Below are 14,443 nucleotides of genomic sequence, written 5' to 3' on the forward strand. Positions count from 1 at the left end.
TTTCTTTCTTTCTTTCTTTCTTTCTTTCTTTCTTTCTTTTTAATTTTATTAGAATGGTCTGTTTTCTTTACTTTTGTGCCAGGAGTTTATCAGTAGTTACGTTTGCCTTTTTTATTTGCCCTCATGGAACATGGTCTCATGAAGTTGCCCAAGTTGGCTTGAAACTCAGAATCCTCCTGCTTCAGCCTCCCAATTGCTGCAGTTACAAGCATATGCTACCATGCCTGCCTTATATTGTTTTTTTCTTCGTTCATTTAGGTACAGTGTTTCTTGAGATACAGTCTTGCTATGTAGTTCAGGCTGGCCTTGAACTCACTGTAGTTTGGGCTTGTCTCAAACTTGAGGCAGTCCTACTGCTTCCCGAGTGCTAGGATTACAGGTGTGTGCCCCTATGCTTAGGTTTACATTTGCTTCCCCCTCCCCCGTTTATGTATTTATTTGTACAGGGTCTTGCTATACAGCTCAGACTGGCACAGAATGTGGTACTGGGAATTGAAGCCAGGTCCTTGAGCTTGCCAGGCAGGCACTTAGACCACCGAGCTATCTCCCCAGACCCTATATTTGCTTTTTTAAAACAGACCAAAAGTGTGTGTGTGTGTGTATAACTTTACCCAAAATTAACTTTTTTTTTCTTTTTATCTGTGCTGGGGATTGAGCCCAGGGCCTTGTGCATGCTAGGTAAGGGCCCTACCATGGAGCTGCATTCAAGCGGCCAGGTAATTTTTGTTGTTGTTCTCTCTCTCTCTTTTTTTTTTTTTTTTTTTTTTGTGCGGAACTGGGGATTGAACTCAGGCCCTTGTGCTTGCCAGGGAAGTGCTTATTCCACTGAGCCATCTCCCCAGCCCCTGTTGTTGTTCTTTTTAAGACAGGGTTTTGCTTATGCAGGCTGACATGGGGGACATGGGGGAGGGGCTGAGGAATCAGCTAGGTAATTTTTTTTAGCAGAACTGGGGATTGAACTCAGATCCTTGTGCTTGCCAGGCAAGCGCTTATTCTACTGAGCCATCTCCCTGGCCCCAGCTAGGTAATTTTTTGAACTAAAATAATAATAATAATAATAACCTTTCAAAACCTGACATAATGTATGTTTTAAAAATAGAGCCATGTGAGGTGGTATGTGCTAAGTCTCAACTTCCTGGGAAGCTGAGGCAGAAGCATCACTTAAGCTCAGGAGTTTGAGGCCAGCTTGGGCAACATAGTGAGACTCTATTCTAAAAAAAATAAAAGTAGAGTGACATAGAGATGCAGATGTAGGTTTAAATAAACGGGCTTATTGCACAATAATAATGTACATTTCCTCAGTAGAGGCAAGTGCAAAAATGAAAACCCTTCTAGATCTCTGGCTGAATATAATGAAAAACTCTATATGAAACATTAAAAACCTGCAAAGTCAAGCCCAGTTTCCTTCTTCCCTCCTTCCTCCCTCCCTCCTTCCCTTCTTCCCACCTTCCCTCTTTCCTTTTTCCCTTCCCCTTTTCTCCTTTCCTTTCCTTTCCTTTCCTTTCCTTTCCTTTCCTTTCCTTTCCTTTCCTTTCCTTTCCTTTCCTCATCTGGAGATTGAACCCAGGGCCTTTGCACTGAGCTACCTCCTCAGTACTCCTTTTTTATGTTTTATGTTGAGATTCAGGGTCTTGTCTAAGTTGCTAAATTGCCCAAGCTAGGCTTGAATTTGCTATCCTCCTGTCTCAGCCTTGCAGAGTGCTGGAATTTCAGGCATACACCACCTACATCCAGCTTCAAGGCCAGTTGCTAGATGAATATGAAACTAGAGTCAAAGGTAATGTTCATACACAGCTGTGCTCCAGCCTTATAGTTAAACACACACAGAGGTAGAGGTTAGGACCCAAAGACTACAGATGTAAGACTTAGTAGGAACCTCTCAATTTAAGCTGGAGCATCAAGTGGTTATCACCTTTTGATTAAGCACAGTACATTTTGTTTTTGAATGCAGCAGGCTCTGGAAAGTCAAGGTTTGGTGCTTGAGCTGACTGTGGCAGCCCTTTCGAGAAGTGTAGAACCCACATTGGAGTCATCTATGGAGACTGTTACGCTGCTTCCTGTCTGGTGGGCTTTCTGTGTGCTTTGATGGTACTGGTGGCAGTAGGTGTACACAAGGGTCTTGTGACCCACACTCAGAGCCATCTTTGTGTGTGAGCAAATCCTGCTTCAAGCCCCCTTCTACTCCGAGCCTGTTCTCCGAACAGTGCTGGGCCTGTGCTCTCATCTCTCATCCCCCTGGAGGGCACTGCACAGAATTTGGCTTAGTGGGTGACTACATGGCCTCCTAGCAGAGGGGCCTGGAGAGTGGAGTATGGCTACTGGAAGAACATTTGCACACAGTAGGCAGTGTCACAACAGCTCATGTCTTTAAGTGGACTTCTTAGGCTTTGAAATAAAATCCCCATTGCCAAATATTAGCTCTCATTTCAGACATAAATGTCAGTTAGTGTCTCACAGGGACCGTTTTGTAGCCACTGTCCCAGAGTCTTGTCTCTTATAGAGGTGGTTGATTTCTTTTATCTGGGGCAAGTTCTGATAGGAACAAGATTTCCAGACTGCTGAACTGTGGCTAAGGTGTTAGATATCAAGATCAAGCAGCCAGGGGGCCTGGCCCTAGCTCAGGCCTTTAAGTGGCTGCTTCCACAAAGCTGTCAGCCTCAGGTTGCTGGAGTTCCAACCTCACACCTCTCCCCCTGGCCAAAAGTGCCCTGAAGGCATTCGAGGAAAAAAAAAAAAAAAAAGATCAAGCAGCCAGATGAGATTCTAGGAGCTCCTTGGAGGTATGGGGTAAGGGCCTTGGTACCTGGTTCTTTCATCTGAGAGGGTGGGAACAGAGCTCTTCCTTCCCCTAGCTCCCAGAAGCCACCTCAGCCCTGAGACTGAGGACCTTGCCTCTTTTCTCTCTTTTACTTCCAACCACAGCCTTGTGGATCTGAAGACATCCACTGATGGAACTTAAATTAGAAGTGTTCAGGTTCCAAGGTTATTGGTTCATGTGTGTTATGCGATTGTTATTAAAAGCATCTATGGGCTTGTCAGCCCATAAAATTCACTTTCCCTCTAAGAAGAAATCAATGGAAAGTAAAAAGAGCTGGGTCTATGTTCTTCACTCTTCTCATTTACTCTGTGCTAGTACTGGAGAGGAACTTCTTTCTTCTAGCCTGACATGAAGCCAGAATACAGAATCCTCTGATGATTTCCATTGAGCTCTGTGCCAGGGCCCTACTTGTCTTATCAGGAAAGGCCAGATGAGGCTAATGCTGGCATGCAGGGCCATAAGGGTGTGACTCTGTGTTTGTGTCATGAAATATCTACAACATAAGACCATTTTATCCAACTGTAATACATGTAAAATTCAGTAATTCTAATTACATTCACAGTGTTATGCAACCATCACCATTATTTATTTGCAGAATTTTTCTATCACCTCAGATAGAAACTCTGAACACATTTAGCATCAATTCTTATTTTCCTCTTAGCCCCTGGTTATTTTTAATTTATTTTGTCTCTGTGAATTTGCCTGTTCTATATAGTTAATATAAATGGAATTATATGATATTTGTCTTTTGTTTTTGAGATAGGGTCTCACAATGTAGTGCAGGCTAGCCTTGAATTCATTGTGTAGTCCAGGCTGGTCTTGAAATCAAGATGATTTTTCTCCTCCAGTCTCCCATGTGTTGGGATTACAGGTATGAGCCACCATGCCTGGTGTGCTGTTTGTTCTTTTGTATCTGAGTTGTTCATGTAACAAGGCTTTCAAGTTTTTTTCTGTGTTGTAGCCTATATCAGAACTTCATTCCATTTTATGGCTGATTAATATTCCTATGTGCGGGCCAAGGATATAGCTCAGTGGCACAGCACTTGCCTGGCAAGCACAAGGTCCTAAGTTAGATTTCCAGACCAAAAAAAAAAAAAAAAATGCCTCTGTGCATGGTCTGTGTGTATGTGTGTATATACTCCATTTTTAAAAATCTGTTCCTCTGGGCCCACGAGATAGCTCAGAGGACTAAACGCCTACTCAGGCAAGAGTAGGGACTGGGAATCCATCCCTGCCCCACATGCCTCACTGAGCCAGTGACTGAGTCCAGGTGTGGTGGTGCATGCTTGTAATCCCCGCTCTGGGGAGCTTGAAAACAGGAGGATCACTATGAGTCCATGCAGCGTAGTGAGACCCCGTACCAAATACATTAAAATAAAATAAAAGCTGTTCGTTTGTTGATGGGTGCTTGGGGTTATTTCTACCTTTTGGCTGTTGTGGATAATGCTACTATGTACGTTTGCACATATATTATTTGAATCTCTCGTTTCAGTTATTTTGTGCACATACCTAAGAGTGGAATTGGTACGTATGCCGGTAATTCAGTATGTAAGTTTTTCTTTTTTCTCCTGTTGCCCCCATTCTTCCTCCTCTTCCCCCACCTCATACTCCTCTCTTTCCCCTTCTTTTATTTTGGCCTTGGACTTATCGGACTTGTCCTGCACCAGCCTCCTCAGTTCTGGGATTATAGACATGTACCACCACACCTGGCTTCATTGTTATTTTGTTTTTTTGGAATAGGATCTTGCTTTGTAGCTCGGGCTGGCCAGAAACTCATTATGTAGCTCAGCCTGGTTTTAAATGTTCCATCCTCCTTGCTCAGCCTCTTGAATGCTGGGATCACAAGTGTGTGATCACTAAGCTGTCTGCGTAAATTTTTTTTGGGGGGGGGGCGCGGGTTCTTTTTGAGACAGGGTTTTTCTGTGTGGTTCAGGCTGGCCTTGAACTCACTTGTAGCCCAGGCTTTCCTCAAACTAACATCGATCCTTCTGTTTATTTGATTTTTTTTTTTCGGAACCGGGGATTGAACTCAGGCCCTTGTGCTTGCCAGGGAAGCGCTTATTCCATTGAACCATCTCCCCAGCCCCAAATTATTGTACCTGTTTATTTGTTTTGTTTTTGTTTTTGCATCGATCCTTCTGAACTCACTGTCTGTATAACTTTTTGAGGAATTACTAAACTTTTCCACAGTGACTGCGCAGTGTTTGATGAAGGTTCCAGTTTGTCCACATTCTTACCAATACTTGTTCTTTTTCTCCCTCCCTTCTTCCTTCCTTCCCTCCCTCCCTTTTTGTCTCTTTTTCCTCCCTGATGCAGCCATTCTTAAGTGTGAAGTCCTAACTCATTGTGGTTTTGTTGTGCATCTTCTTAGGACTAGTAATATTGAGCATCTTTTCGTATACTTATTGCATATGGCTATTAGTATATCTTCTTGGAAAAAATATCTTTTCAGTCCTTTGTTTTGTGATTGGGTTTTTTTTTTTTAATTAATTAATTTATTTATTTGTGTGTGTGTGTGTGTGTGTGTGTGGCCAGCTCAGCCCACCAGGGGGCGGGGCTGGCTGGCATGTGGTGCTGGGGGATTGAACCGCAGTCCCAGTGCTTTGCTAAACTTGTTCTAAGTAGGTGCTTTAGACTACTGAGCCATCTCTCCAGCCCTGTGATTGGGTTTTTATTATTGGGTTACAAGAATTTTTAAGGTTATTATAGATACTGTACCCAGCCAGTTGTGGTGGTGCATGCCTGTAATCCCAGCTCTTGGGAAGCTGAACAAGGAGGATTGCTGCGAGTTTGAGGCCAGCTTGGTCTACAAAGTAAGTTGAGGGCCAGCCTGAACTACATAGTGAGACCCTGCCTCAAAAAAGAAAAAGAAAAACAAAACAACAACACAAACCAACCAAACCCTTATTATACATGTGATTTCAAAATATTTTCACCTTTTCTGTTGGTGGTCATTGTCTCTCCCACCCCCATATTTGGGATTGAGCCCAGGGATATTCTGCCACTGAGCTATATCTTTACCCATTTATTTTTTATTTTGAGACAGGACTCTTTTTTTTGGTGCCTCAGGCTGCCTGAAGGGCAGGTTGGAGCTGGGGACCAAACCACGGTATCCTGCAACTGACTGTGTTTGCAGGAGCAAGCGCTTAAAAACTGAGCTAACAGGCAGACCCCCTGAGACAGGACTCCTAAATTGCTCAGGTTGACCTTAAACTTGAGGTCCACTTGCCTTGGCCTTCAGAGTAGTTGGGATGACAGCTATGTGCTACCATAGTCAGTTTAGCTATCATGTTTAGGGTTTTTTTAATTTTTAAAATTCTGTTTTATTGGTGCTAGGGTTTATTGGTGCTCTACCACTGAGCTACATCCCCAGCCTCTTTTTTTTTTTTTTTTTTTTTTTGGCAGAACCAGGGCTTGAACTCAGGCCCTTGTGCTTACCAGGCAAGCGCTTATTCTACTGAGCTATCTCCCTTGCCCTATTATCCCCAGCCTCTTGACCTAATTTTAATATGATGTGAGAAGGGGTCCAATTTCATTCTCTTACATGTGGAAATACAGTTGCCCCAGTTTTTCTTTCTTTTATTTTTTTCTGTATTTTTAGGGAAGGGTGTACAGGGGGTATAGGATATTCAGGGTCTCACTACTAGATCGGACTCTAGTGATCCGCCTATTTACAGCCTCCCAAGAGCTGGGATTATAGGCATGTGTCACCACGCCCAGTCTCAATTGTCATCTCAGCACGCCCCAGGGGTGGGGCCTGCACGGCAGGCCCAGGATCGAACCCCCAGCCCCTGAGCCTGCTTGCAGGCACTTTAATCTGCTGAGCTATTTGGCTGGCCCTTCATTTGTTGAAGAGACTGTTTTTTTCCCTTCATTGAATGGGCTTGGCAATCTTTTTTTTTTTTTTTAATTTTATTTATTTATGTGTGTGTGTGTGACCAGCTCAGCCCACCAGGGGGCGGGGCTGGCTGGCATGTGGTGCTGGGGGATTGAACCGCGGTCCCTGTGCTTTGTTAAGCTTGTTCTAAGTAGGTGCTTTAGACCACTGAGCCATCTCACCAGCCCCTGGGCTTGGCAATCTTATTGAAAAGAATTTCACCATAGTGTATGGGTTTATTTCTGGCCTTTATGTTCTGTTCCATTGGACTGTTTGTGTATATTATGCTTACTACGTTGTGTTTTTTTTTTTTTTTTTGCTGGCTCAGCCCACCTTGACGGTGGGGCTGGCGCCTAATGTGGTGCTGGGAATCGAACTGTGGTCCTCTGAGCCTACCTAAGCTTGCCTAAGCAGGCGCTCTAAACCACTGAACTATCTCGGCAGCTCAAGATAACGCTGGCTCTTTTTTTCCATCGGGAACTGGGGATTGAACTCAGGCCCTTGCACTTGCCAGGGAAGCACTTATTCCACTGAGCCATCTGCCCAGCCCCAGTTTTTGTTTTTATTTTTGTTTGCCAGTGAGGATTGAGCCTTTTCACTGAATTATATCCCTAGGCCCTCCTTTTGTGTGTGTGTGTGTGTGTGTGTGTGTGTGTGAGAGAGAGAGAGAGAGAGAGAGAGAGAGAGAGAGAGAGAGAGAGAGAGAGGATATTGGGACAGGTTCTCATTATGTAATTCATTCAGGCTGGTCTTGAACTCACTATGTAGCCCAAGCTGGCCTCAAAATTTCAGTGATGCATTAGTCACCCAGAGTGCTGGGATACAGGTGTGTGCCATGATGCCTACTTACTCAGTATTTTTTTTTTTTTTTTTTCCGCAGCAGATTATTGAGGCAGGGTCTCAGTATATAGGTGGCCTTGAACTCATTTGGTAGCTTAGGCTGACTTCAGAAGGCAGACCCTTCTGTCTCAGCATCCTGAGTGCTGAGATTACAGGTATGTATTCCCATGCCTGGCTTTTTAACCTTTTTTTTTTTTTTTTTTTTTCTGAGACCAATTCTTGATAAATGGATAAATTACCCAGGCTGCACTCAAACTTGGAATCTCTTTTAGCATCTGAAATTGCTGAGATTATAGGCATGTACCAGCATGCTTCTTGGTGATTTTTTGAGTGTTGTCTGAAGTTCTGCTTCATCTTGGATTTGCATGTGGGAATAGCATATTTGTGTTAGAGCAGTCATTATTGGTGCTATTCTGCCAAGAACTGAAGTGTCTAGGTTAGAGCAAGAAGGAACTCAGGGTCCTTTGATCTTCTGGCTTGGCCTCTTGTGATAGGGAATTTTAGATGTGGTTTGAAATCTTAAGACCAACCATCCTAAATTAAGCTGGAGTACATGAGACCAACCATTCAGAGCCTGGAGCATTGCCTCTGAGCCCTGCTGTGAAGTACTCTTGCCATTTAAAACACTTTAAATGCTTCCTTCCTTAATACAGGAAGGGAACACCAGACTTGTTGTGCAAGGGGTCCCTGGATGGGGTACTCCCAGCTCTCTCTCACCAGTGGGAGAGGACAGCAAAGGAGTGTGTGTGGGTGGTGTGAGAGTCAAGCGGCCCTGGCTTCTAAGGTCATGTCCTCTGTCCAACACCAAGCCTGCCTAGGTCACAGGAGAATCTGGAGTAAATTGGAACTGTACTGAGTCTGTTGTGCTGCAGCAGGGTCTCCTGAGCATGTGCTTTGAGTTGTGCTTGGGACCACAAAGTGCCATGTGAGCCCAGGTCCCAGCTCCCCTGCTCAGCAGGGATTTTGACTGTTTCTGCTTTTCCTTTCCATGGAGCCTCTGTCCTGTCAAGTCTCAGGTTTCTGGTAGGCTGAGGAGCTGACCATGAAAGCCAAATTTCCCAATGTGTCCCCATAACTGAAATGTTGTTCTGAGATGATCCAAAGAGAGTCAGATGGGTGAGGGTCATTCAGCTCTTTATTAGCTGGTTCCAAAAAATGATTTTTTTGGTATGATTATAAGAGTAATCCATGTTAATTGTAGAAGCTCTTGCTCTGAGCATGGTGGAATACATCTATAATTCTAGCTAGTTGGGAGACTGAGGCAGGAGTGCAAGTTTGAGGCATGCCTAGACAATTTAGCCAGAGTTTGTTTTAAAATAAAGAATAAAAACGTCTGGGGTTGAATATGGTAGTGCATTGTTGTAGTCTTAGCACTTTTGGAAGACCAATGCAGGAAGATCACAACTTGGAGCCAAATCTGGATGAGACCTTCAAAATTAAAAGACAGGGTAAGATGTACTTAAGTGCAAGGACCCTGGAATTAATTTCCAGTCCCACAAAACAATGTGGAAAGCTAGTAAGAAAACAAAAAACAGTCTTAAACTGTTGAGTATACTTACATCTCTCTACATGACCACAGTTGCTTGTGGGACAGAGAGGGCAGAGGTTTGTGGTGGGCAGCTTATGTCCTAGGAGCTGTTACTGGTATTACAGCATGACTCAGGGCAATCCTGTCAGGCATAGTGGTGAATACCTGTAATCCCAGCATTTAGGAGGGTTGCAATGAATTCAAAGCCAGCCTGAGCTACATAGTTTAGTTTGAACTACTGCATAGCAAGACTCTACCTCAGAAGACAAAAATAAAAAAATCAAGGCAGTCCTTTCCAGGACCTGTATGCCCCCCGCTCCCAGGTGAGTAGTGTGGTACTCCTGGCTGTGTGATCAGCCACCTGCTCTGGGTGCTGTTGGCTGAGGCCTCTGCTGCCCATTTACAGATATGGCTGTTTCTCTTCACGTGGCTGTTTGGTGTGTCTCCACTCAGCTTGACCCCAGCTGCCCACTTAGTGTCTTCTTCTCTATAACCATATGGGGGCCAGAGTGACGGTTCTTGTAGCTCCAGCTTTGTACTGTGGTTTTGGTAGTAAAGGGTAGAAACTGAGAAGTTAGAAGCTAACACATGGCCCTAGTGTGACAGAGTGCCTGTCTGCTGTCCCTCTGTACTTCCTGGCTGGCTGACTTCTGTAAGAATTGGTATTTCCTTTCCTTGTTGCTGTCATATAGAAGAAGGAGTTTATCGGGAGGATTAGCTTTATTGTCACTTATGCTCTGTGTCACTTGTGCTCAGGTAAATAACCCCCATCCTAGACTCCTCTGCTGCCAGAAGGATACATCCAAAGTGCTGTACATACTGGTTTTTTTTTTTTTTTTTATTGTATGTAATACAGGGTCTACAAGGTCTCACTACGTAGATCAGACTCTAGTGATTCTGTTTTCAGCCTCCCAAGTGCTGGGGTTACAGGCACACACCATCATGCCCAGTCTCAATCACAGTTTTAGTACGCCCCCAGGGCTGGGGGCTGGGCCGGGGCAGCATAGCAAGCTGAGGGTAGAGCCACAGCCGCTGCATTCTGCCTAAGCTGGCAGCTTTAGTCCACTGAGTTATCTGGTCGGCCCTCTTCTGCTTAGGGAGTAGGCATTCTTGCTGCTTTCCTCCTATCTGTGTCACCAGAAGACTACCTGTTACTTGTGTTCCTAGCATAGTCTATCCCATTACTACCGGAGAAGCAAATGTTTATCTCATTTCTTCTTGGCAACCCCAAGTAAATAGGCATTTTTAAATGGAGGGATGTTTGAAACTCATTAGATAGTCCACCCTGGCCTTGAATTCCTTGCATAGCCCAGGCTGGCCTTGAACTCAAAATTTTCCTGCCTCACCTTCCTAGTGTTGGGATTCAAGGCATGTACCATAACACCCAGCTGTTAAAGCATTTGTTTGTTTGGGTTTTTTGTTTGTTTGGTTGGTTGGTTTTTGAGACAAGTCATGGCTAGGTATTATAGCATGACTCACTATGTAGTCCAGGCTGGCCTTCCAAGATGATCTTCCTGCTTCAGCCTCCCAAGCACAGGGACTAAAGGTGTATGCTACCATACTGGGCCAGGCATTTGTTTTTAACTATCCTAAGATCCAGGCCTTTGAGGGTGGGCTACTTTACCAGCTTCCACTGCTGGAAGGACTTCCAGTGTATAAACTAGTGAACAGAGTGGGGTTATACAATTATCCACCAGCTGTCTCCCCACCCCCACCCCAGTGTCAGCCCAAGTTCTCCATTGTCTGATTGATCCTGGTGAATGGCTACACTGAGGGCTTCCTGACTCCCGGAAATAGCTGATGAAGCAGGCCCTAAGAAGCCAAAGGAAAACCAACCCCCACGTGATGAACTTGGGAGATAGAGGTGAGATTTGAATCTGAGTGTCTAGTATATTTGCTTCTTGCAGATGTTTTTTTCATTTAGGAGTTTGCTCAGTGTCAGTGTCACTCTGGACAAGTACTTTGCCTCTAGAATTTCCAAATGAGTCTCAGAGAATTGACTTGGTGACTGGTTTTGCTGGGCAGTGTTTTGAGCCTCGCCAGCCCCTCCCCCACCCAGTTAGTTCACCATGTTCTAAAGAGTGCCTGGCGCGCTCTGCATTATTCCATCCCTCTTGCTCCTGTCCTTGTCCAGCCTTTGTCATTTTCCACCAGGATGGCTTTGGGAATATCCAGTTCTGCTTCTTCAAATCCACTTTCTACAGAGTGGCTGTTTGATCAGCTGTGCTCTTGCCACACCCCTTCTGTGGCTTCCCTTTTTACTGCCTGTGAGGTACAAACTCCTTAAGCTATCTTGCAGGTTACCTATGTACAGCCTGTTTCTTTCTTATGCTTTGGCTGTTTTTAGGTCTGTCCAGCCTGTGACCCATCTACACAGAACCCTTAGTTCCTTAATTGTGTGACTCTTTCTTGCTTTTGTGCCCTGTGTATTTTTCTGCTTCTACATGTTGTGTACCTTGTTTAACCTTTTGTCTCCTTTACTAGATTTTAGCTTGGCTTTTATACTTTCTCAAGGAATCCCTTCAAGTTAGGCACCTTGGTTCTCTGGCTTGCCCTTGACTTGACAGTGGTAAGACTGAGTCCAGACCCCCCTCACTTGTGTCCCAGTACTATATTGGCACAGGGGATCTTTATGGGAGGCATTGGATGATCTCAGGATTTCTCTAAAGAGAAATATATCTACCTGTTTTTGCTGTTAGTCAACTTTAGTAAGTACCCAGCAGTCATTCTCTGTGTCTTCAGAGCTCACGAGAGGAGACCCAGTGTCATATAGCCTCCTAAAGTCACTCTTCTTTATTTATGCTGGGTTTTGGGGGTACTTGCCTCTTCGCATCTTGAGCAAAGAATTTTTTTTTTTTTTACATTGCCAACAGATTTATATTTTAAAGGAATGGATTAAAAGAAAAACATATGAGGCATAGAAATATGGAACAGAAAATAAATACAAATTTACTATTTTGCTAAATGTTTTATAACCACAACAAACTAGTACAGAGAATGCCCTATATATACAAAAGAGATAGAGGTGTTCCCTTAGCAGGGCTGAAGGTCTTCAGCCTCTCTATTTGGAATTTAGACTGCAGTCCTTGGTTTTGGATGGATCACTGTGTGTGACACAGTCCTTGCTTTTAACCAAATTTGAACAAAAGAATGGCCACCTGGCCCAGGTAGAAGTAGATGAAGTGTTTGGTTTCTTGCGTCACATAAATACTGAAGTTCCTCCCCACAATGCAGTGCCAGGTAGGGTTGTACTTCTTCTTCTTCTTTTTTTTTTTTTATTTATTTGAGAGAGAGAGAGAGAGAGGGGGGGGGGGGCCAGCTCAGCCCACCAGGGGGCGGGGCTGGCTGGCATGTGGTGCTGGGGGATTGAACCGAGGTCCCTGATGCTTTGCCAAGCTAGTTCCAAGTAGGTGCTTTAGACCACTGAGCCATCTCTCCAGCCCCAGGGTTGTACTTCTTGTCAAACTCCTTCTTGATTTGGGCCACAATGTCCTATGTTGTGGTCCTCCAGCGCCTGAGTAGTGCAGTCCACCAAATCCTGTTGCATCTCTTCTGACGTGTCTGCATTTTTGATCACTGCCTTTCGGTCGCACATGGTTATTGTGGAGCAGGAGCTGGCTGACTGCATCGGTCTCCTAGAGGAGGTGGTGGCACCACTCAGGCAGGAACAGAGATGATTTAGCCACTGAAGTCGTGGCGCATCTAAGTAGCTCCACCTTGAGCAAAGAATTGAACAAGCAAAAATATTGACATTATTTGAAAAGTGAAGGGTAAAAGAGAAACTGACTCTGTGGAACAAACTTGGGTTGAATAAAGAGAAAAACATGATCAAAACTGAAATAAACATATCTTAGGGAATATAGGGCATGGAAGTGTGCTTTCAGTAGTGTTCTGTCTCTGTTTCTCCACATGTCATGGGAGTATATGAGAACTCCATATATGGGGCCTTGGGAATTATTTGGTGTGTATATCCTGGAATTTGGTCACACTTACTTCTCCAGTGAGCTTCACTATATCCTACCTTCCTGCCTCACTTAGATGTAAAGACACAACAGTGTGTCAAGGACAACATGTTTGAGTTTGGGCTTTCATTATCTTCTGTCCTTACTGGTTTATTCTTGGCATCTGTAAAGAGTATAAAATGGTATCTCTTGTGTGTGTGTTTTGCAGCATTGGGGATTGAACTTTGGGTCTTCCACATGCTAGGCAAGTGCTCTACTATTGACTTATTTATTTATTAATTAATTATTTATTTATTTATTATTTAGTTAATTAGTGGTTTTGTTTTTGTTTTGTTTTTTTTGGGGGGGGGTTTGGTGGAACTGGGGCTTGAACTCAGGCCCTTGCACTTGCCAAGGAAGCGCTTAGTCTACTGAGCCATCTCCCAGCCCCCAGTTAATTAGTTGAGACAAGGTCGCTCTGTGCAGTTCAGGCTGGCCCTGAGGTTAGTTTATAGCCCAGACTGGTCTCAAACTCAACAAAATCTTCCTGCCTCAGCCCCCTGAGTACTGGCATTAAGGTGTGTGTCCCCACACCCAGCTCTAAAACCTTTTTATTTATTTTGAGACAGATTTTTGCTGAGTTTCCCAGGCTTGTCTCAAACTTGAGATCTTTCTGGAGGACTACGGCTTTATGCAATTATACCTGACTTTTCTTTGTTATGGTTTTTGAGATGTCTATCACTGTTTGTTGAAAAAACTATTGTATAACTCCCCTTTGAATGGTCTTGATATTTGTCACTATCAATTGATTATATAGAGAATTTAATTTTGGGCTTTCTGTTACCATTCTATTGATCTGTATGCCTGTCTCTATGCACTCTCATACTTTTTTTTTTTTTTTTTTGATACAGGGTCTTGCTATGTAGTTCAAAATACCTTGAATCCATGGAAATCCTTCTGCCTCAGCCTTCCAAGTGCTGGGATTATAGTCATGTGCCACCATGTCCAGCCACCTACAGTGTTTTAAATACTAGGGCATTGTAGTAACCTTTGAAATCAGGAAATACGATTCATTTCCAACTCCATGCATCTTTGTGAAGATTGCTTTGGCTATTCAATGTCCCTGAGATTTTACATAAATTTTTCTATTTCTGCAAAAATCATCATTGGGGGCTGGGGAGATAGCTTTGCGGTGTAAGCACCTGTCTGGCAAGCTCAAGGATCCAGGTTTGATACCTAGTACCACATCCTGTGCCAGCTCCAGCACCACTGTGCATGGTGGCGCATGCAGGTAAACCCAATGCTGGGGAGGCCAAGACAGGAAGATCACTACAAGTCTGCACTACACAGTAAGACCCTGTACCAAATAAATAAATGAATGAATGAATGAATGATTTTTTAAAAAACCATCATTGGGATTTTGATAGAGAAGGATTTTT

The 14,443-nt window shown here is 44.0% G+C and overlaps 1 protein-coding gene and 1 pseudogene across 1 annotated transcript in view; one reads left to right on the forward strand and one right to left on the reverse strand.

The window, feature by feature from the left end:
* Positions 1-14,443, forward strand: part of Ranbp10 (RAN binding protein 10) — a 75,710-nt gene that overhangs the window by 9,167 nt on the left and 52,100 nt on the right. The gene's annotated exons all lie outside the window — the stretch shown is intronic.
* LOC105741410 lies at positions 12,192-12,658 on the reverse strand (annotated as a pseudogene).

Source organism: Octodon degus, unplaced genomic scaffold (genome assembly GCF_000260255.1).
Source record: "Octodon degus isolate 3935 unplaced genomic scaffold, OctDeg1.0 scaffold00011, whole genome shotgun sequence".
Classification (NCBI taxonomy): domain Eukaryota; kingdom Metazoa; phylum Chordata; class Mammalia; order Rodentia; family Octodontidae; genus Octodon; species Octodon degus.